Source organism: Stegodyphus dumicola, chromosome 1 (genome assembly GCF_044657685.1).
Source record: "Stegodyphus dumicola isolate Sdum_Otavi_A_Nest chromosome 1, ASM4465768v1".
Taxonomy (NCBI): Eukaryota; Metazoa; Arthropoda; class Arachnida; order Araneae; family Eresidae; genus Stegodyphus; species Stegodyphus dumicola.
Genome location: NC_140768.1, coordinates 252,318,344 through 252,341,509, shown reverse-complemented (window position 1 = coordinate 252,341,509; position 23,166 = coordinate 252,318,344). Strand labels below are relative to the sequence as shown.

The 23,166-nt window shown below is 32.9% G+C and overlaps 1 long non-coding RNA gene across 1 annotated transcript in view; it reads left to right on the top strand.

The window, feature by feature from the left end:
- Positions 1 to 6,481, top strand: part of LOC146999533 (uncharacterized) — a 46,833-nt gene extending 40,352 nt beyond the window's left edge. The window contains exon 2 of the long non-coding RNA XR_015039799.1: positions 5,716 to 6,481. This is a non-coding gene — a long non-coding RNA (uncharacterized LOC146999533). The remainder of the gene's footprint in view (positions 1 to 5,715) is intronic.
- The last annotated feature ends 16,685 nt before the right edge of the window (positions 6,482 to 23,166 follow it).

The window sequence follows — 23,166 nt, the reverse complement described above, 5'->3', positions numbered from 1 at the left end:
CATGTCATACCAGCTTGCCGCCATGCCCTTCAGGAAGTGTTGAGGATCTTCAGGAGCATCCAGATGATCCTCCGATCTTTACGCATTTTATGAACTCAACAATCGCGAAAGTTGAGAATTCCTCAACTTTTGCGATTGTCTCGTCGGCAATTGACGGCCTCCCGCTCCTTTCTTCGTCATGAATTTCAGTACGACCGGCTGTAAACTATCTACACCACTTGCGAACGCTTTTGACATCCATGCACGACTGTCCATACACTTCCGTCAATAGGCGGTGAATTTCAACCGGTTTAACGCTTTTGCGTTCAAAATCGAATAACTGCGCACACTTCGCACTTGGCGGTAACGTTTATCGGGAGCTCCATTTCGAATGGCTGCCAAGCCAAGACTGAGCATCCGAGCGAAGCGCCTGCGTGCTTATGTGGTAGCGGAGAAGGCACCACTCACAACAGTGTTGCCAACAACCGTATTAAAACTTTCTCTACGTCCCCAAAAAATAGGAGACCTTTTTTTGGGATTGCCCTCGTACATCTAAATGTACTGCTTTAGTAGCTAATCATACGAATATAACAACGTACACTTTTACATAATTACCCTTTCTCTGATTTTCCTACTTGGTGAGGAATGGACCAGAAAAATCGAGTCCACAAGTATGAAATACGAGTATAAACCCTGGTTTAACTCTTTCACCAGGTAAATTTCCCATAAGTTGTTCACATACAATTTGTTTAACCTCAAAACATGTTACACATTCATGTACAACCTTTCGAGCTATTTCTCGACCATTAACAACCCAAAATTTACTACGAACCTGATGCATAATAGTGCTTTTGAACTAATATGTAAGTATTTAACATGGTAATACTGAAAAATTAATCTAGTAAATACATAATCTTTTGGCATCACATAAGGAAATTTTTGATTGTAAATAAGATTACTATTGGCAAGTCTCAGAAGAGAGTCATTATCTAGAAATTGATATAATTTTTTTAACTTACTTTTGGAAGAAACACAATTCTTACTTTTTTTAAAATAGTATATCCTTGCTAAAATGTTGTAATTGTACATACCTGATCATGATTTTCTCAGCGTCATCCAATTCCTTACAATTAGACAACGTATTAAATTCTTCCCCTTACAATTGGCTATAAATGTACAAACAAAACGTAACACACGAATATAGTTATTACTAATGTTAAGAATATGATATAAACAAGGAAATTAAGAGTTCACATTTAGATTTCATTATCCTTGAGTTCTTTCACGTATTCCACCTCGGTCATATCAGATGAAATTACTTCACAAGGCTTAGTAAAGAACCTCTCCTTAGTCAAAAACGTTGGTCCATACCACCATAAATGATTATGAAGAAGATCCTTAGGTTCAGCTCCACGTGATATCAAATCAGCTGGATTATTACGAGTGCAAACATGATACCACTCATGAACAGCAGTCATGCTGCGAATAACAGATACTCTATTAGCAACAAATGTCTTTAGTTGATGAGATTCCTTCTTAATCCATGCTAACACTATTGACGATTCAGTGAAATAATACACCTTGACTATGGGTATTAGAATGGCCTTTAATATTCTTTTCATTAGTCAAACCAATAGAATTGCACCAAAAAGTTCTAAACCAGGAATGGTAATTGACTTCAAAGGTGACACGCGAGACTTGCTGCACTGAAGTCTTGATGAACATTCATTCGAAGATGATATACATTTCACATAAATTGCAGCACCATAGGCTTTCATACTAGCATCACAGAATCCTATAATTTCTATCTGCTGTAATCCGTTGGTTAGAACAAATCTTGGAATGTGATAAATGTTGACTATTTTGAGACTATGCAAAAATGTCTTCCATTCTTAAAAGTAATGTTTAGGAAGAGGTGTATTCCAATTTATTTTTAGAAGCCAAAGGTTTTGTAGAAATATTTTAGATTATGTAGTAACAGCTCCAATAAAACCTAACGGATCAAAAAGAGGCGACCTATTGTTGATAAGCCATCTGTTTGTGTTCCTGTTTCTTCAATATCAAGTATTTTTACCCCTTTCCGGCGCGCTACCTTTTAAAATTGGAGTTTTGGTAAAAAAAAAAAAAAAAAAAAAAGGTAGGCAGTCTAATTGGGTGTGCTCAAAATGGGCACACTGATTGAATAGAGCTTCGAAAAGAGTGCTGAAACGAGAATTGTTGTCAATGAACTGACCGATGAGGTGCGGAGGAGCAAAGAATACAGATTCTCAGTTGTTCTAGATAATCGGTAAGCCCGCTCTGGGCACACCTAGGGTTCGCCGTTTGATTTTAGGCAAGATTTCAAGGTAAAAATTTAAAACTAATATAGAATAAGGAAAATAGCGTACAGCCAAAAAATAACATAGAAATTTTTTTAAACAATTTTTTTATACCCTAAAAAAATCTGGGAGATTTATTTGAAAAATTAGAGTCTTAAAAACTAAACATGGCTAACATATATGGACTGGTTTGTGCTGAGCTGCCATCTACTATAAATAAAGAAGGTTCAGAGTAAGCTATATGGTAACCTATAAATCCTTTTTAGTTCAATTTTTCTATGCGTACAGAAGGAAATTTTTAGCTGTATCCAGACCGGACACACTGTGCCGCAAAGGGTTAAATCGTAATAAAAACAGTCTGTAGACGTATTCCATGACATTTCTAAGGCCTTTGTAATTTGAGGCTCATCAGTATTTTAAAAGGAGTAATCCTGAGTTGAACTTTCTTTAGTCTTCAATAGTTCTGTATTATTTGAACACCATTTGTGTAACTGCATTCCAGCACGTTCTAGAAGACAGGTTAACTGTGTCTGCAACTTCTTGGCTTCTTGCATCGTATTAGCTCCAGTGATAATGTCGTCCTTTCCCTTGCCATTTTCTGTCAACCCTAAACCTGCTTTGAGGGGAAGCTATCTTACCGTACCTGTACATTTCGTAACAATATATATACATATATATATATATATGTAATAAAAACAAACTTAGAAGTAATGACTAGTAGAATTTTGATGGTGTAGAAGTGTTGACCCATACTGAACAGGAAATTGGAGACGAAGGCAGATTAAATCCTCCTTTTTGATTTCAACAAATATGTTGTGGCCACAATCAAGTTGGCACATTAAATATGACTATCCTATTACATTTTAGATAAATTTGCAATAAGAAAGAAGGAGCAGACAGGCAGCAGTCCAGCTAAGTCAAAGCGTAGGAAGCAGGTGAACTAATGTTCAAGGTGAAATCTTAATTCAGACTGAGTTAGTTTTGGTTCTCAATGCATTTTGATTGAATAGTTAATATTGCTGTAAAATTATTATTTTCTGCTGAAATTTAGTTCCATTTGCATCACCAGAATTATGTAAGAGTCATGTGACATGAATGAATCTAGAAATGACGTAGAGCAAATAGAGGCTACTAGTTTTCGAATAGAGAAAAAAAATTTACGTTGATAAATTAATATTTTACATATTTCTGATTTTTTTTTACATATCCCCCCTTCAACGAGAAAATGCATAGCGACAGAGAAGCCTTTTTAAAGAAAAAGCTTAGGAAGCAAGTGCGTTATGTTCAAGGTGACATCTTAATTTAGACTTAGTTTGAGTTCTCAATGCATTTTGATTGGATAGTTAATATTGCTGTAAAATTATTATTGGCTGCTGAATTTTAGTTGAATTTACATCAACAGAATTATGTAACACCAGTTATGTGACATGAATTACTCTACAAATGACGTACTGCAAATAGAGGTTACTATTTTTAGAACAGAGAAGAAAAATTTCCGTTGATAAATTAATGTTTTACATATTCCTTATTTTTCTTACGCATACATATATATAATGGAGAGTTTTAATGCATTTCACAAAGGCTAGTTATCTTACGTAAATAACGGCAAGTTTTCTAGTTCTATTATTCTGATATTCTGGCAGTTAGATACAAAGGCTTTCTAGTGCTTCGGTACTCAAAATTTAAAGTTTACTTTTGGTCTCACTCGGCAAAAAGATACTGAAGGTTCAGAAACTGACTTAATTTACTATTCTGCTGAGTTTCAAATGTAAACAAACGTCGGCCACCTTAGGCTTAGTCCAATTCTAAACAACTTTTAAATTGTTGATAATTCTATGTTTATTGCACGCAGATTAACGCATAAAAACCAAGTCATAACAAGTCATAAAAACCTTAACTGGAACAAAAGGTCAGCACAATTCAATCACTTTTCAAAAAAAAAATGCACAGTTTACCAACATATAAGAATAAAAATAACTGGCTCACCGAGGCAGATAACAGAGTGGGAATATATATATATATATAATATATATGCGACTGGTGCAGCCGATTGCAATGAAAAAGGGAAGTACGCAACTAGATGTTATAGCCAGTCCCTTATACAAAATTTCAACGTTCTCCGGCTACTCATTCTTGAGTTATGCGAGATATATAAATACATAGTACGTACGTACTTTCACGTACAGATGTCAGGGAAAAAAATCTCTTCTGAATCCATTTTAATTCATTTTACAATCCTGGTTTGCAAAAACAGTCCTTTTTTTGTCCGTACGTACAAAGGTTACGCAAAAAGCCATTTAAATGGTTTCGAGAGTGTTTAAAATGATTATTTTCTTTGAAATATGATACTCGAAATTTTCCGCTATTATAATACTTCCTTTATTTCGTACAAGGAAGTAAAAGTAATCAACACAACCTGCATTTCTTATTGAGCTAATTTAAACAATTGATATGAGGTCTTTTAATCAGTGTAATTTTCCTTAATAAAAAAATAATGTCGAATAAAATTTACTGTCAGTTCTAAGTCATTCGCTAAATAATAAAAGGCAAAGAAATACGTACCCACATTTCTATGACTGTATTTCAGCATTAGATGTTGTATTTTAGTGATATTATCAATAGTGTCGAGAGTAAAATACATGGAGTGGTTTACTTCAATTTTTAATTAAATATAAAGTGAAGCTTTAATGCTGAGAGAAAAAAAAAATAAAGTTCTTCCATAATGGATTACACCTCTCATCTGCTTTTATGAAATCTTGCGCTAAAACAAACAGTAAGAGCACAGAAAACATTATTATAAAATGCAACTATAAAATCATATACTCAGTTAATTAAATTTAGTAATTCTCAAGTAAATTACTAACGTTGAAATGGATATGGAGTAATGGAATGCCATAACTGTTTTTTGAAACAACATGGGAAAAACATTTTATTTCTATTCTCTATCAGCTGTCGGATATATTAGTAACGGATTTGAAATTAAATTAGCGAAATTTGAACATTTTTTTTTAGTTTCACTCATTTTTAAATTATCGAAAAACGTTTCCTACTTCCTGTATAATAATATGTTCAATATTTAATAATTATTATACCATTTTAATCCTTGAAGAAATAAACGATATTACCAAATACTCTAAAGACTGCCAGTATCTTTTATTTAATATTTGTTTTTAGAATCACAGCTATCTCTGAATTTTAAAATATTTGTATTTAATTTCAAATAAAATATGAAGTATAAAACAAAGAGAAAACGGTTCTAAACCATACCTTGGTTATCTATGTCTTTTAAGCGTATTAAATTTTATCAGAAGAAACTTCTTGGAATATTTTAAGTATGTCTTTTAAAAGAAATAAATTTGAATCTTCCATAACACTGATAAAAATATACTAACTTTTTATTATTATTTTATATTTTCAGAAATACGTTCAAATATCAGAGATACAAAGAAGAGAAGGAAACCTATTTCTTCAATATTGAAGACAAGTACATTTGAAAAGTGGGTAACTGGAGAAGATCTAGGACTTTATCTTGAAGAACATTGCATTCTGCAAGTATTGTCAGATAGCGAAGATAGCAAAAGCTAAGATACTCGTAGCATTAAAGATCTAAGTCACACAGTCAGTGTTTATAACGATACGTAATTACTTTACTATCTAATGCTCTTGTAAGGCGGTCATCGAACCAACGAATTCTGCTTGCCCCTTCGTTTTAAAGCATTGTCTGATGTTCTCCAAAGGGAATTATTTAAAACAAAAATCCGTTGTAAATATTCGACAAGGATATGGTTACAAACGTTGAAGAGCAGCTCAAAAATAATACACTGAAACATACTGATATCTTAGAGACAAAATTTGTGTTTATTATACCTGGGTTCGTAATGACTGACTGGATAAAAATGTTGAACGCTGGTGTTCCGTCCCTGCTTTGAATCCTAGTGAACGGCTGGCTGAATGATTGTTTTTAAGATGTGGCCACGCATACGACTAATAAGAGACTGTTTCTTTCAGAAAATTCTCCACAGAGGATTTCCATCCTTTAAGTAGATACCCCTAGTAGGCTTTCTCACAATAAAAGATCCCAATCCTAGTTTTCCATAATTGAGATGAAACGTTTTCTGAACAGAAACATCTTTTAAGATTATGTTATTGTTAAAAAATAAATAAACTAACTATTTTTGTTATGAGATGCTGAAGTAAAATGTATTCTTAAGACAAGAGCAGAGCATTCTTAAAAATATTACAAATAATTTAAATATGCAAAATGAATGTACTTATTGATTCAATCTCTTTTTTATCCAATGAACATATAACTAGATTATTTGTACTGTACTCTCGATATAAAAGCATCTTCTGTTACCACGAATAACATCCACTTTGAAAACAACATAGAATAAGTTAGTGAAAATATGTTAAAATATTTTATATAAAGTTCACAATAAAACACTTGCTTCAGTTTGAATAATTCAAACAACCGATATTATATTCAACGAAAACAATATCCATGCACATATGTAATGATAAAAATATCTCTGTATTTTCTGAAGAAACTAGTCCTAGTTTAAGAGATAAAGAATGTAACTTAACATGTAAATATATATGCCTCAGTACTATTTAATATGGCATAACTATATTTTTTAGCGTTTTATGATATTTGCGCTAAAATATATAATTTAAGTTAAACCAAACACTTATTCAGTCCGTTTAAATAATAATTATATGAACAAATAATTTTTAAACAAGCTAATACCTTATTAACTTCTAAACCTATTAACCTTTAAACCATCAATCACCTATTATCTATACCTATTAACTTCTAAACCATCAATCACAAATTGATCAATTAATAACACTGTATTTATTCTTAACCCAAGTTTTAATGACAACACATTCCTAATTAAGACTAACAGCTTTAAATTAAAGATAAGTGTTTCAACCTTACTCGTCATACATAATAAAACAGAATAATACCATTTGTTGTGCATTACACTAGACAATAAAAAAGGTTTCCTAATAAACCCTTGAAATTTGGCCATAATAATAGGATATACTTTACTGTTAATTTGAGCTTTACTTAGTTTCTTGTATGGAAAAAAATACTTTATTCCAAAAATTTGAAATATTAAAAAAATTAAATTATTTCAGTAAGAGGAAATATTTCATCTTTCTGGTGTTAGCATGGTAAATTAATTTAGTTTGAAGAATATTTATTATAAGTAATATCTCTGTAATAATTCTTCAAAAAGTGTGCAATCAGAAATTTATTTTCGAAATAGAAGTAAAACAAAATTCGATAACGGAATTTAAGAAGCAAAGTAGAATTTTCGATTCAATTTAAAAGTAAGATATCGAAAAGTTAAACTCTGTGCGTCGAAATATATTACTTAATAAGAAATGTTTAACGCAATTGAAGTATTAGTATAAGTTGCTAGAAAGAAATGCAAATAGTCTGTCTATTCATTGAATGTTCCCTCCGTGTTAAGTCAATGGATTGGAAGAAAGTACACTTCCGTAGTTCTCTATTTCGAGTTAACATCATTTACCACACACACACACACACACACAAAAAAAAAAAAAAAAAAAAAAAAAAAAAAGAGAGAAAAATCGGCGTAAGATCTTGATGTTTCTAATACCCTTTCAGCCAGAGGAAACGCATCTTAGAAATCTTAGAACTTTTTAAAAACGTTGGTAAGTCAAGTAAAATACTTTAGGCAAATCCGCTTTTGCAAACTTTTAAATTTATGATGCCACGAGGAATGCAGTCTCAGTAAAGTTATTCAAAGATCAATTGCATTCATATTTCTTCATTCATTATAGCTTTTCGAAACTTGCATGATAGTTAACTTTACATAACAACAATATTTTAAAAAGTAAACTCATAAACTGAAACATTGGCCATAATGCTTAGATTAAAAAACGTTTTAGCTCAATGAAAGTGCGTTTTTGAATTAACGTCCTCTCCTCATACCTGTTTAAAGATTTTGTTTTATTTATTAGTCACCCTCCTTTAAGTATACTTTAGCTTTTAAATTAATCGTCTGAAATCGAGTAATTATTTATTGACCTATTATTATTCCATGTTAGTGTAATAAGAAGAAAGTGCTATCTATCTAAATGTATTACTTTTTAATAATCTTTAACTAAATTCATTTGTTAATTAATATTATTATTAGACACGAAATTTGAAATGCTATAATTTAATCTGACTTGCGCATAATATAAGTACTCTCAAATAATAAATTTTTAATTACTAAACGATCGTGAATATTTTGATATTTAACAACAGTTCATTAGTCAAAATAAAATTAAAGAAATCAAATTTTAATTTAATCGTGTGAAGCTTTAAATTTATTTATGAAATGCAAAGCATTTTTAGGAAACCGTTTATTACAACTGTTAAAAATTATTATTTTAACATGAAATTAACAACATTTTTAATACAATATATCAAACTCGTTTTTTTTTAAGAAATTCCGTTCAACAATCGGTATCTACTCATCGTGACTATGAGCCAATATCTTGTTTTATGCTTTTAAGTATATGTTTTTCAGTGCCAAAATTCAGTATTCGATAATGGAGATCAACGTTGAAAAAAAGAGAATGTAGTAGTATTTTTATTTACCTTCGCGAATTATTTATGAATTTAACCACGTCCATCATAATTATTTAATTGCTAAATCTCCTTTAATTGTAAGCAGATATAAAGTATAAATTTTTGTAGTCACATTTTAATAAACTATAGGAAGCTGGGTAATCGAAAATTATTACTTTCCATTATTTTTTCCTACTTTCTGCACCTTGACGGCATATCGCTTCCATACAACAGATTAGAGCATAAGAAAATATATTATTCCTATATACCATTGTTATCAAATATGAGTAAGCTCAGCAGCTGCTTATACGAAATTTATAAAATTTATTTTCACAAATGTTGGTTAGAAATGTGCCCTTATCGGCATGATATGCAAAATTCTTCTAATCTTTCAATCGCTTTTTTTTTCTCCTGCAGTAGATTGTTAGGCTGCAACTTTCTGATAATTGTTGGATTGTAACTTTCTGATGAGATACCACTTGCGAGTACGTTGTCGAATGTTAATTCTTCGAGTTACTTCCTTTATCTTTGTTTCATAACAAATTCAGAAATGACTAAAATAACTAAATATTAATGCATTGTGATAACAAAACATTATGTTTAAGCTAGCAAGAATGTGTTAACCCATATTCTATATTTCTTCACAATAGGACTGCAATTTAGTTTCAAGGTAACCGCATTTTAAATTAGCTTGCGTTATGTATTTAAATTCCCTATTAATAAGTTTGAATCTGAAATTAATACAGATTTTATGTTACAAATGTGACATTTTCCCACTGTCGATGGTGTTTTGTAAAATCGAAGATGCAAACTTATACATTTTTGCTGAGTGGGGAAGAAACGTTCATAACCAATCCAAATTTGTAAAAAAAATAAACATTTCACGGTAATTTTTTAACTTTATCCTTTCAAAGCTAGGAAAGTCAAGCTAAATTATTAATAGTGGGAAAGGACAGGCTATCAACGCAGGAAAAAGAATGAACATGACAAATCTATCGTTCTAGATCTACCAAATACTTATATTTAGCTATATTTATATGAATTTTTCTTCCCAACACTATGTACAAAACTACAAATATGAGGTAATGCAGAATATGACGATATCTATTAGTAAGTAAAAATGACTTGCATAAATACAATAAAAATTGTTAGAAATAAAGCAAAATGGGACATAGAAACTCCCTACACTCAAATATTGCAAAAAAGACTGAAAAGATTTGTATTAAAGAAAAATAGTAAAGATTTCTATAGCGATATAAAATTACTCAAAACGCATATTGAAGGTACATCCAAAAGGAATCGAAGAATGAAAAAACAGTTTTTATAAAGTTATTATTCAGAATAAAATTTTTTGCTTTTCATTGTTTCTGAATTTTTTTCCGCTGAAGGGAAGGAGTTTGTAGTATAAACCTTTGAAATATGCGTAGTAATTTACTGAAGCAACACATTTTTAATATTACCAAACAATATCTATTATGGAGAAAATACCATATTTATAACCTAAAACTTATATTAAGCTTATATTATATGAAGAGATCTAAAATATCTGAAGAATAATCTTTTACACGGAGCGGTCCGTGGTTTTATACATTGTTTAACACAAAATATTGAATGAAGTGACATTTTACCTTGATTATCTTCCTCGAGATAAAATAATATAACTTTTCATTATTTTCATCTCAGTGCTACGATGTAATAAATTTATGCGCTATTGAAAACTTACTAAGATAGATAATGATAAGTAACAACAAAATTACTACAAAACACGCTGTTTAAATTACTGTTCAAATAATTTAAAGTGGGAGTTACAAAAGATTTAAGACAGCTAATATCTATTTTCCAAGTTCAATTATATATGTATCGTAAAATACTCATGAATTTGATAAATGACATTTCTATTCTTCACCATCTGAAGTTTAGTTTTTATAAATCACAATAAAACTTTAACAAATAATCTTGAAAACTTTTATTCCGGCAAGCTTAAAACATTTCCTAAAAACAAAAGTTAATTCCAGGAAAGTCCCGTTACGTAACAGACCAAATGTAATTAAAGAAGCGCAGCCGGAACAAATCGTGAGAACCCTGACCTTTTATGCCTTTTTTTGTTAATCACAGTCGAAGAAACAACAACCGAGATACGGGCACGTATCAGAAAATACCACACATTGATTAGTTGCGCTGCGAACAAAAGAGTTCGTAAAACCTATTACCTATCGTATCTGCGGTGAAGTGTATTGTGAAGAGAGACAAAATCTAATCTCACGAACAGTATTAGTTTGCGAAAATTAAGTTTCAGTCGAATCGGATTTTTCTTTTCATGAAACTCACACTTAAGTTGACAATTGAGTTAAGTTAATGGTAACAAGTAATGCATCAGAAAATAAGAAATAAAAGTTGTAGAGAAATTTAGAATACTTGCGGAGAAAAATGTAAGGAATTTGACCATGGCTGCATAGTATTCGTATTTCGCATCTTCCAATTATTAGCTGGATAATTTATCACTTACATCACGAAGGTGAACAGTGGGAAAAGTGAAAGTTATTTACATTATTCCCCATAAGATTTCTCATCCCTCATATTTTTAGTCTCGCGCCACTTCTAGAGTGTATTTCTGGGCCATTCGCTATGAGAAAGCGAGAAAATCAACAGTACCTTTTCTGGGATGCGAACTCCAGATTCTTCCGATTGCTATCCGAATGTGCTACTACTTAATTTATGATGGCTGTGGGAAAGTGGAAAAATGTTAACAAAGTAATTGGATAGAGGACCTCCCTTTAAGCAGCATGTTCATAATCATACATGAAGCAAATTTATAAAACTATTCGGCGAGAAATTAAGTATTCTTTATGGTTATGTATTCTATAATCTTATTGAAAATGAAGCAGGAATTGTATAGCTAGGAAAATGTTGTAAGGTCGTTACAGATACAAGAAATAGATATCATATGCAAAAAATTTATAAAAATGGTGAAAACCATTTAAATTGTAATTACATTAGATTATTAAAAACCGCTATACGTTTAAAAGAAAATATTTTGCATGAGGATCTCTTAAAATGGTGTACGAATCTGTCAGATATTAAATAAATGATCTTAGATTCTCGTATTAAGTGTTTGTAATGGAAAGAATCTTCTGTATTTTCTAGTCACCTTGCATTTAATGAAACTCATATTTATTACAAATATTTTGGAAATTTTCTTATAGATTTACACATATTATTGAATGGATTTCAGTACTGTATATTATGATATATCGATGTGTGTCTGTCGTATCTTTAGATATTGTCTGTTACATTACAGTATTCCATGATATCATGCTTTAGCTATAGTATTCCTGCTGAATATTTATTTTAATGTACTACTCCTCTTGTTTATCTGTGCAAGTCCTTAGCTGAAATTCTGAAGCCCTCTACAACTTGATATTTTTTGTATACAATAATTTTGTTCCCATAATGAATTTTAGTTATTTTTGTGTTAACATATTTACGGACAATTCTGTTGCCGGTTTACCTTTTCCAATAAGAAATTAGATTGGTAGATAATTTGACTATTACGGTTAGCAGATGCTAGCATAAAATATTAAAGTAAAACAGTTGTCTGTGCAGTTATATACTATTCGATACTGATAAAATGTGAATAATTATAAGTAATTGATGTGATGAAACATCATACGTTTATCAATCTTAAATCGAAGCGCCATGGAGAAGGTACGTAAATGCTATGCCGTGCAAGCATCGATTAACTATTATTAATTTTTTCATGAACTATGTCATGAAAAGTTGACAGTAGAGAAACAAAACTATGATTAATGCTGCGGGTTCTTCACTTTATTATCAAAATATATTTTTTTTACATTTATCATTTCCTAGTCAAAGCATGTTTCTTTTATAACAAAAGGGGCAACTTCTATTTTTCATTAAATGCTTTCTCAATTACAATGTATAAGGAATTTTCTACTTCCACTCCGCATGCTTTGATGGTGTAAATGGAAACGCACCGGCTGACAATCGGACGGTCCAGAGCTCGAATTCTGGAGAAGGCATCAATGTTTTTTCATGCTTCCTCCTAACTAATAAACCTCATGACTCTACAAATGAAGATGGAAATTTGATTTTTATTTACTTGTGCGAAGTACTGTAATCGCGAAAAATGTTGGGTACCACATTTCAACGGAAATTTCCATTTTACGGGTCCCGAATCCATTTCGACGATCGATTTGCTTGATATCTGTACTTACGGTTTGGATAAAAGACTTTTACTTCCCAAATAGAATGTAAAATCTACTTAAAATGGAGTCAGAAGGGAATTTGTTTTTCTGAGATCTGACGTGCCCTTTACCTACACATATTTGTATGTATGTATCTCGCATAACTCAAAAACGATTAGTCGTAGAACGTTGAAATTTTGTGTACGGGACTATTATAATATCAAATTGTGTACACGTTTCTTCTATTGCAATCAGTACTACAAAACGTATCTATATACCCACCCCTTACCCGGCTTAAAATCCTTATCTGGCCTTTATTTTCACAGTCGTTGGTCGTAGTCATATACTTCCAGTTACAGATATGTTTTTAAATGACAGAATTATTCAGGTTTTGCCTATGTGAAATAAAAAAAAAGTTTTAGAACCATGAGGCCGATTATTATTGGCTAGGAGGGTTGCAGCACACTCGTATATTACCTAGCATTAAATTAGTTAGCTTTTAATGCAGTCTCCCGGTTTTTATACTTAATATTTGAGAACGTTTTATATTCGTTATGAAAAATAAAATTATATGAAGTTTGTTTCCCATACGACAAAAATTTTCCGGAATATTTAATTCCAAAATTTGCAATTTTTGATGTCAATTTCAACGTGCCTTGAGAGATCAGCTAATTAAGTTAAAAAAATTGGAGGAAATAACTTTAAGAAATGCAGCAGAAAAGTGCATAATTTAATAGTTCGCATAAGGAGGTTATGTGGTATCTACATCAGATTTTTTTCTGCTTCACTTAATTTTAAAAAAGTATTCTTTTAGATTTCTCAAAATTTAAAGAAATTGCATATTTTCTTCAAGAGGTGTATCTACATTTATTTATTTAAATTATATATTTATTCTGTTGCCGGTTGAAGAAATTAAATTATATATTTATTCTGTTATAATTATATATTTAAATTATATATTTATTCTGTTGCCGGTTGTTGCTGAAGCAAAGTCCAGCCCACCTAGATTGTGAAACTGTGCGTACGGCCTTAAAAGACTCCCTCATCAATACAAAAATTCAGCTGCATATAGACCTATATAGAGGCGCTATATTACTTATTATAATCCTATATTACTTACAGCGAATACATCAATAAGGCTTTTATGCATTTCTGACTCTTCCGCAAGCTGCAGGTGCTATCCTACTATTTCATAAATTCTCTACAACTGTCGAGTAAAATCTGCGTCATCTTGGGACAGGAACAGGTGCAGGTAAAAGTATGGGGCACACCAGTGATGTACCATGGGTCAGCAGGTAATGTCTTCCCATAATACCTAACTATAAAAAAAGGTTGCAAGCTTTATAAGAGCTCGAATGAAGCTTTCCAAAGGATCTGGAGTTTGCCTATTATGCTTACATCGTGTAATCCCGCCGTACTCCCCGTATCCAATATTTATTAAAAATAATGATTTAGGACATAAAGAGATTATAGTTTGAAATTTATAAATTAAACTGAAGATCTGTTTTGGTATAACGAAAATGACAGATAAACACAATGAGATAAATAGTATAAAAAGTACTGGGAACACGATGTTATAATGAACTGCGATAATAATACTAAAGATGTATCCGCCGGGCTATTATACTAATTATAAAAGGTTATTAAAATTTATAAAGTTCAGAAGTAGAGTCCTTTTTAACATATTCACAGGACGTAAAAGTTCATTGACATAAAAGTTCTATTGCAGAGAGGACAAACATAAAGGCACACAATAGAAATGATTGCCGTACGCGGGCCGACATGATTCTGTTAAAATATTTGGATGGAGTGTCACAAAAGGAAAATAGAAAGGGAAACACAACGGGGCTTGCTGATACACCATTGAAATGTAAGGATGTTACAGAGTACAACCAGAAACAAAATGGCATCTCAGATCATAATTCTCTGTTGCTGAGCTGTTGGTGAGATTCTCTAGACACATATTACTGGTTATGTAGGATTTGAAAGCAGAACATAATTCTACTGAAGTCAGTGAGATGTCTCATCTAACAGCACCAACAGTGGCGTAAACGTTCCCTTTCGTGTGCTTAGGGAAAGAGTAGTCAGTGTAATGGATGTAATAAAAACCCTGTTATCTGAGGTGTCTGTCAATTTTTGTTGCGGCAGCTGGTTTCCCGGTTACACGTTAGGTTGTTGATAATGAGGAATCAAGTACTACGAGAACCATTCCGATGATCACGATGTCCTCATGTGCTATCGTCTTTTTTGATCGATCACAGCTTTCTTGATATTGTCTTCTGCTAGTGTGTAACCTTTTTGCTGATACTGTCGAATGGCTGTATCGCTCCGATCCGCTCATCGGACTAGTTTTAATTTGATCATCTTACTTCTTTTATTCAGATTGCATAACCTTTCTCAACTAGTAACACATGCTTATGATTTACATTAACTCATTTGCTAGCCATTGTAACAATTACAGTGAGAAGCCGAAATCAAATGGAAAGTATGCCATAAAACTGGTATATTAACTCTTTTATGCACCATCTGGATGCTCAGTTTTGATGCTCTGTAACTTCAGCAATTCTTTCACTAGCTGTCAAAATTTAATCAGCAACTTTTTGGGTCGAAAAGTATTTGCATACGAAACTTTGTTAAAAGCAGATAAAAATCTTGGAGAGTCTCTTTCTCTTTCTAACACAACAAGCACAAAAACGTTCTTATATCTTAGAAGATCATATTTATACCTAGCTTAAGCTTCCCGAACATATAGTACACTCATGTCCATAAATTAAGGATAATACAAAATCAGGCAAAGGAAGAGTTAGAAACAAAACAAATTTGACTTATTTGTAAAGATTATTTATTAAACAAAAGGTGAAGAGCAAAAAAAGATGCTATATGTTTAATATTATTAAAAAAATTAGCGATTTTTTCTCCCTGGAGCAAATTACAAAAAAAAAAAAAAAAAAAAAAAAAAAAAACCTATTTACAAAAAACCAATATTACATGTTGGTATCATTGTTAATATTGTATGTCTCCCAGACGATGCAATACAGTCCGTACAACGCCTAAGGCATGCTGAGTATCAAATTATCGATCTGATCTTGGGGGATATTACACCACTCAAAACGCAATGCTCTCCGAAGTTCCGGTAGACATGTAGGAGGAGGTTGACGGGCTGCAACTCGTCGGCCAAGCATGTCCCACACGTGCTGTATTGGATTCAAGTCCGGTGAGAATGCTGGCCAGTCCATACGGGTGATATCCTCCGATTGAAGGCATTCGCTTACGCTGTTTGCACGGTGAGGACGGGCGTTGCATCCATAAACACAAATTGTGCGCCCATGGCGCCCCGAAACAAACGTACATGTTGTTCCAAAATGACGTCCCGATAGATTTGGCTTGTCATGGTTCCAATTTGAACATGCAGGTCAGTTCCGGAACCCAGAATAATTCCAACCCAAACGAGAACTCCTGCACCACCGTAGCGGTTTCGTTAAATGATGCTTTCTTGGTGGTAACGGGTCCCTGGAGCTCTCCATATGAAAGTACGACGAGAATCAGACTGCAAGCTAATCCTGGACTCGTCGGAAAACATCACACAAGCCCACTGTTGCGGTGTCCATAATGCATGCTCTCTACTCCAGGCTAACCGCAGGCGATAGTGAGTTGCAGTAAGTGGAACGCATCTGACAGGTCTAGGAGCATATAGACCAATCTGCCCTAAGCTTCTGTACACGGTCTGCCTTGAAATTGCCGTACCAGTGGCTGAAGAGAGCTGACGAGACAGGTCTGAGGTTGTGCTCCGCCTGTTTCTTTTGGCAGTAACTGCCAAATACTGGTCCTCATTCGGCGTTGTAACTCTAGGGCTACCTGTGCTGTAACGTCTACTCACATTACCATCATCTTGGAATTGTTGCCAAAGCCTGGATAATGACACTCTGGACAATTCCAAGTTCGTCTGATACTTCTAGTTGGGTACGCCCACATTTCAGAGGGCCAAAAATTCTACCACGTAAAAAATTATCCAAATGCGTCCTTTGTGTCATAACTATCCGGTTATTTCACGAATGGGTGGCTGCATGGATATTTTCGTGGTTTACCCCATGTGCAACGTGTATACGAGCCAGTTTCCCTTAGAAAGTCCTCCACGAAGGCATCCCTCCCCCTAGGCAGATAGCCCTAGTGTGCTTTGCCATAATTAAATACACATCCACACCCCCAAACTATTCTGTAATAAGTTTCGATTTATCATTTTATGCTTTCTATTTGGTAATCCAGAACATACAAAATAACTGCTGGTTTTCAGATGAGCTATTGCACAGCTTTTGGCTTAGAAGCGAGGACATTTCGATGAAATAGGAATTCAGAAAATGCTCTGGCAACTGAAAATGAACAACTCTTGCTGTAAGTTTGTAAGGTATCTTTTGTTAATTAACCAGTTATTATGATTTTAATATTTACTATAATATTTCTTTCCCGTATTCTTCCCCAGAACGCAGGTGACAGGTGACAGCAGGGCCGGACACCCGGACGGCTTTCAGAGACTAATCGGGTCTGGTCCGGGGCCCGATCCATCTAGAGCATAACATGTTTACACCATAAAATATCTACCGTTGCATTACCTACATGACAGGTGGACATTGCATGCGACATAACATAGCTCAGCATAGACATGACATGGCATAGCATTTCGAGGTGACATGTATAGAGTATAGTCATTGCATAGCGACATAACATATTTAAAACATTAAATACACAACGTAATGTAACTTACACGACAGGTGGACATAATATAGCTATATAACATAGTTAAGCATAAATGAGACATAGCATTATATTGCAACATAGCATAACATGGCATATGGACATAGCAGAGCGACATAAAATATTGAGGTTACATATTTACAACATACAATTCGCAGTGTGACATTACGACAGGTGGACATTGCATGGTGACATATCATAGCGTAGCGTAGACATAACATGACACAGCATTGCAACATGATATGACATAGCATAGCATAAAGATTACATATTTACAGCATTAAGTACACGACGTAACTACGTGAAAGGTGGATATAGCGTAGCGACATACCATAGCCTCTCATAGACATAACATGCATAGTATTGCGACATAACATACATACTATTGTGACATAGCATATTGAATTTACAGATTTACAACGTAAAATACACAGCGTCATATAGTCTACACGGCATACAGAACATAGCATTACATATGAACATAGCATGGAAGCATATATATTGACAAAACATTTTTATAACAAACAAACAAACAAAATAAATAAGCAGCATAACATGACCTGTACGGCAAGTGGGCATAGCAGAGCGTAGACAAAAGTGATTGAACATAGCATAGCATATAGTCATAGCATAGACATAACGTTGTATAGCACAGCGACAAGACATAGCGTAGCACATGGACATAGCTTGGCAACTTAACATCATGACATAACGTATTTACAACAGCAAAAATATACAGTGTTATATACAGTTCCCAGGACGCAAATGAACTTTGGATTTAAGCTTATAAGGTAATTCTCCCTCTTTCTTAGCATGCCTTCGTCATGTAATGGTCAGCACTCTCGGCGCATATTCGAGAGGCCCGTGGTTCGAGTTCCGGCCAGAGCATTGCTCATTTTTCACGTCTCCTGCTTCTAAATAACCTAATGCCTCTAATAACAAGTTGAGATTTTGAATCTTAGTTCTGCAAGTACGTCAGCTACTAGTAATTTTCATCATCTCTGTTTAAAATTTATATTTCTGCTTTAGCATTCTCTCTGATCGGTGCTTCAAACCTGAGAGACGTTAAAATACTCCGAGTCAGCTTATTTCTTAAACAATCTTATGCATAGTCTTAGACTACGTATCAACGTTTGAATTTAATTGCCTGTTATTGTTTAATTTAAATAGTTACGAATTGTGGTTTGGACTGTAGCACAAGCTGTGCTTTTAGATAAGTTATGTTAAAATAAAAAGTTTATTTCAAACCTTCTTCTGTACTTTTTAAGAATTTAAGATGTAGAGATAATTCGCTGTCTTATCTAGTAGGATCTGTAGGACTTTAGCTTCCAATTACAAGAATAACCTTACAAGGTTGCTTACTCACTCTCCTTCATCAGCCATATTCTGACTGGATGAGCATTATTGCCCGTCATGCCAAAACTATGGTTACCCTACTAGAGTCCAAAAGGTTCGAGGACATACCCCGTGTAATTTATTTTAATTAACATACACATTAAGTTGGCGTGATATGTCGAAGGTAATTCAGCGCATAACATTCACACTGCTTCGTCAAAGGCGTAATACATATCAGTATAATATCAATGATGGCATTGATCTGATTGCGTAATCCGAGTTCTGCTTTTGAGATGTAACATGTTCAATGTTTTATTACAGAGCAAATGTTGATTCATTTGTGAAAAGAACAGCGGGCTACTGCATCTTAAACTAAGTTACATATTGACAATAGCATTTCAGTAGTGCTTTTCAAGACCTAAAACTCAAAGCAACATGACGTAATGATGTCCATGCAAAGAATATCTTGGTGTTTATCCCAAGCCTCGCAGTAATAACAGAAAATAAAATTCCTCTTCCTCTTATAAGCAATCTCTCAGAAAGTAGGAGCTAATGCAATGGGCCAGTAGTGCGTTAAACTCATTATACGAAGACTATGTAATTCTAGAGCGAACTTAGAATGAGTTTACAGGCAGCCTTCCCCATTTTTTAAAATTTTCTATAAATAAGTAATAATCCCAGAAACAAAATTAGAGATTTATGTTTACAGGTATATCTCGCTTAATGTGTCTCAACAGCAAACCAGTGTTGAGAAGCTTCAAAATGTGTTTTGTCATTTCAAACATAATTTATTTATTTTAAAATCAACCACAGAATTTTTTCAAAATGCTTTGCTGAACGTTAAAACGCTTAAATGTGAACACTGTGAGCCTAATTTGCATATTATTTTAATAGAAAATTCCTTTTGGGCATATAATAGATATTTGCATTTTCCAAGAATGGTAAATACCCCTTTTATTCAGTAAATTCACGGACGGGCTAGTTATTATAGAAATTTGGTAGCATATTTAGCTTTGGAGGTGCAGTGTAGTTTGCTACACTTGGTATATTTTACTGTAAAATATCCGCTTTACAAATAAATTCGTTATTTCTCCAAAGCTGTATGCTGTTTCGTGACGTTCCTTAGAGTTAAATATTAAAATTACAAAATATAAATTCCTATTCCGATTTTACTTTTTCATCGTTAAAAGAAGTGAGTAGTTGAATAATATTTTTCCTTTTTGAGCACTGCATAAAAAATGTACAAAATTTCGCAATTAGCATATATATTTGGAAACACAAAAGAATTCCAGATAGTCCAAATAAACAATGCTTGTGGAAAAGAAGTCTCTTTGTCTGACTTTTGGTCGCAAACAAAGCATTTTGTTTTCTCTGCTTTTGAAAATCTTTTTTGTTCACTGAATTAAACACTACTAATTAATTTATTTTAGAAGAGCATTTGTTTGCTGATATTCATTAGTGTTTATAAAGTTAATTGTTGGCATATTAGTGTTAGATGAATTACTTAATTTGAATTGATAATTGTATTAATGTTAAGGTTTTCATTCTTTCATATGGAAATACGCATTCAAATTTTACAAAAATGGCACCAAAGAAGTTTCGTGCAGTTGACAAAAGATCACATTTTCAAGTATTTACCATATATCTGCTTTTGTTCCACTTTCTCATGGGATGGAATAAATCATTTGGTGTGGATTCCTTTTCAACTGAGCTGTTTTTATATTGTGTTATTGCAAACCCAAATACTTTAGTACTTTAAGGAAATAAAATTTATTGACTTAAAAATGCGAACACTTCAATCTGAATATCAACGTATTAATGCATCGTGCACCTATATTTCAATCAAAATTGATATAGATATCTAGAAATGTTCCAAATGACTTTAAAATTAAAAAAAAAATAATAAATTCAGTTATTCCAAATTAAAAAAAGAGAATTGCGATACGTTAAAACAGCAATCGAGTCTGACTGAAAATGATTCCTTTTTAGAAATGTTATACAAAAGAGCGAAAAGTGCCTAACTGTAGAAAACCAGCTGTAATTAAGAAACATTTTTATGCTTTTATTATCTACAGCAGTTTACCTTAAAAAAATGTATGTTTAAGAAAGCATGTTCTACTAGAATAAATTGAGCTGCAGAAGTTTTGATATGATATTACTAATGATCTGAAAAGTCTAAATATCCGTTACGATCAGTATTAGGTAAATCTGTATAAACATGGATATAAAGTATTGGAAACTGAGTATGTCTAGCTACATTTTGCGATAAGTTATTGGAAGATAATTAAATTCCACCTGTCTTATTTGTCTTGTTCTCAAATATTCCAATCTTCCTGCAATATTGTGATATTATTAAGACATGCGTTTTAAGATTCTACTTGGGCAACGAAATCGGAATATATTCCGAATAAAAATATATCGCATGACAATGGGATAGAAAATCCCTTGGCCTCTGAGATGGCATCGTTTTACTCTGCATTCATACATCCTCAGTCACCTTTTATCAAAATATTTAGACTCCACTTGCATATTAATTCTTAATAAACAACTAATCTTACAAGTTAATTCCGACGTTGTTAATAATTTAAAAATCAAAACTTCCTGATATACTATTTGTGCATATATTTGTGTGAACAATGTTGTTGTCTGTGCTATATTAGAGAACTGTAATTATAGTTAGCGCTTCTCTTTGGTATATAATCTTTTTAATAGCATATCATTCCACTAATGCTTTGCAAGATATTCCTCCACAAGTGCTGTTGTTCACAGACAGTTAACAGTGTATTCGTAGTTCAAGTTCCGGCGAAGGAATAGTTGATTTTCTACTCTGAAAGGCCTAATAGTTTTAATTTCATTCCATAATAATTCGCTCTCTAATTACTTACGGATCTGATAATTTTATTTTTCTGAAAGACCTGCTAAAATGACACCCAAACTGAAATATGGTAGATCATAATTCATCATCATCTGAATGTGGTCGATTGGGTGTTCATACGTTTCCTGTGTCGCTACTGAAGTGAGGAAATGGAAAGAACTATTCAGGAATTTACGTGCAAACTCTCTTAATTACGTGTAGGTATCATATAATGATGTGCCAAATGTAAGTATGTTAAATGATGTTTCACATTGCAGTTAATCAATAATTTTATTAACAAAAATGCTTTTAAATATTCCTCTATGGGCCGTAATAATGTAGCCTGAAGTTGCGACAAAGACAGGGCTTATTATCTCTTAGGCATTTTATTTATTCCGTCTTTTGGTACTATTCTATTATTCAAGAAACGTATGTATGTATGCATGTATGGATGGATGGAATGTGCTTATGTATGCATGTATATATGTACGTACATGTGTGTCTGTGTGTGTACGCGAATATATAGGTACATACACACATATCCGTGCGCATACATACATACACATCTGAATTCGGTTCTGATAACAAAGAGTACATTTTTTTTTATCTTTTTTTTCTTTCTTTGACTTTGAAAGTTTTTGTTACGAGGACGGTTTAATGCTGTTCACATATGTGCAGAGGAGATAATTGTCCTTTCGACATCTGATGCTGCAACTGAAGTGATAAGGTGAGACAAAGTGGAAGTTGAAAGTAGCCTAGCAGCTATTTAAATTTTTCTTTATTTATCCTAGGAAATGCCCAGGTAGCGTCTGCATAAGAAACACTTTTCTTTTCTGTTATAGTTCTAGATAATTGCATTTATATATATGAGTGAAAAATCCCAGTTTGTATCTTAAAATCTTTTAGTATGATCTGCAGTAATTTTTATTCTCATCTGTAAAACTTATATACGTGGTATCCAATTAAATTTTTAATCATGTATTACTTTTCTTGGAGTTTGAATGTAACTGTGATCTCGTCCTTCGAGTCTGGGTTCTTTCAGCTGGGTCCGCATCGTAGTAGGGATGCACAGGTACGTAGACAGAGAGGTAGGTATAGAATTAGCTGCATATTTATACGAACAGACTGAAGAATAAA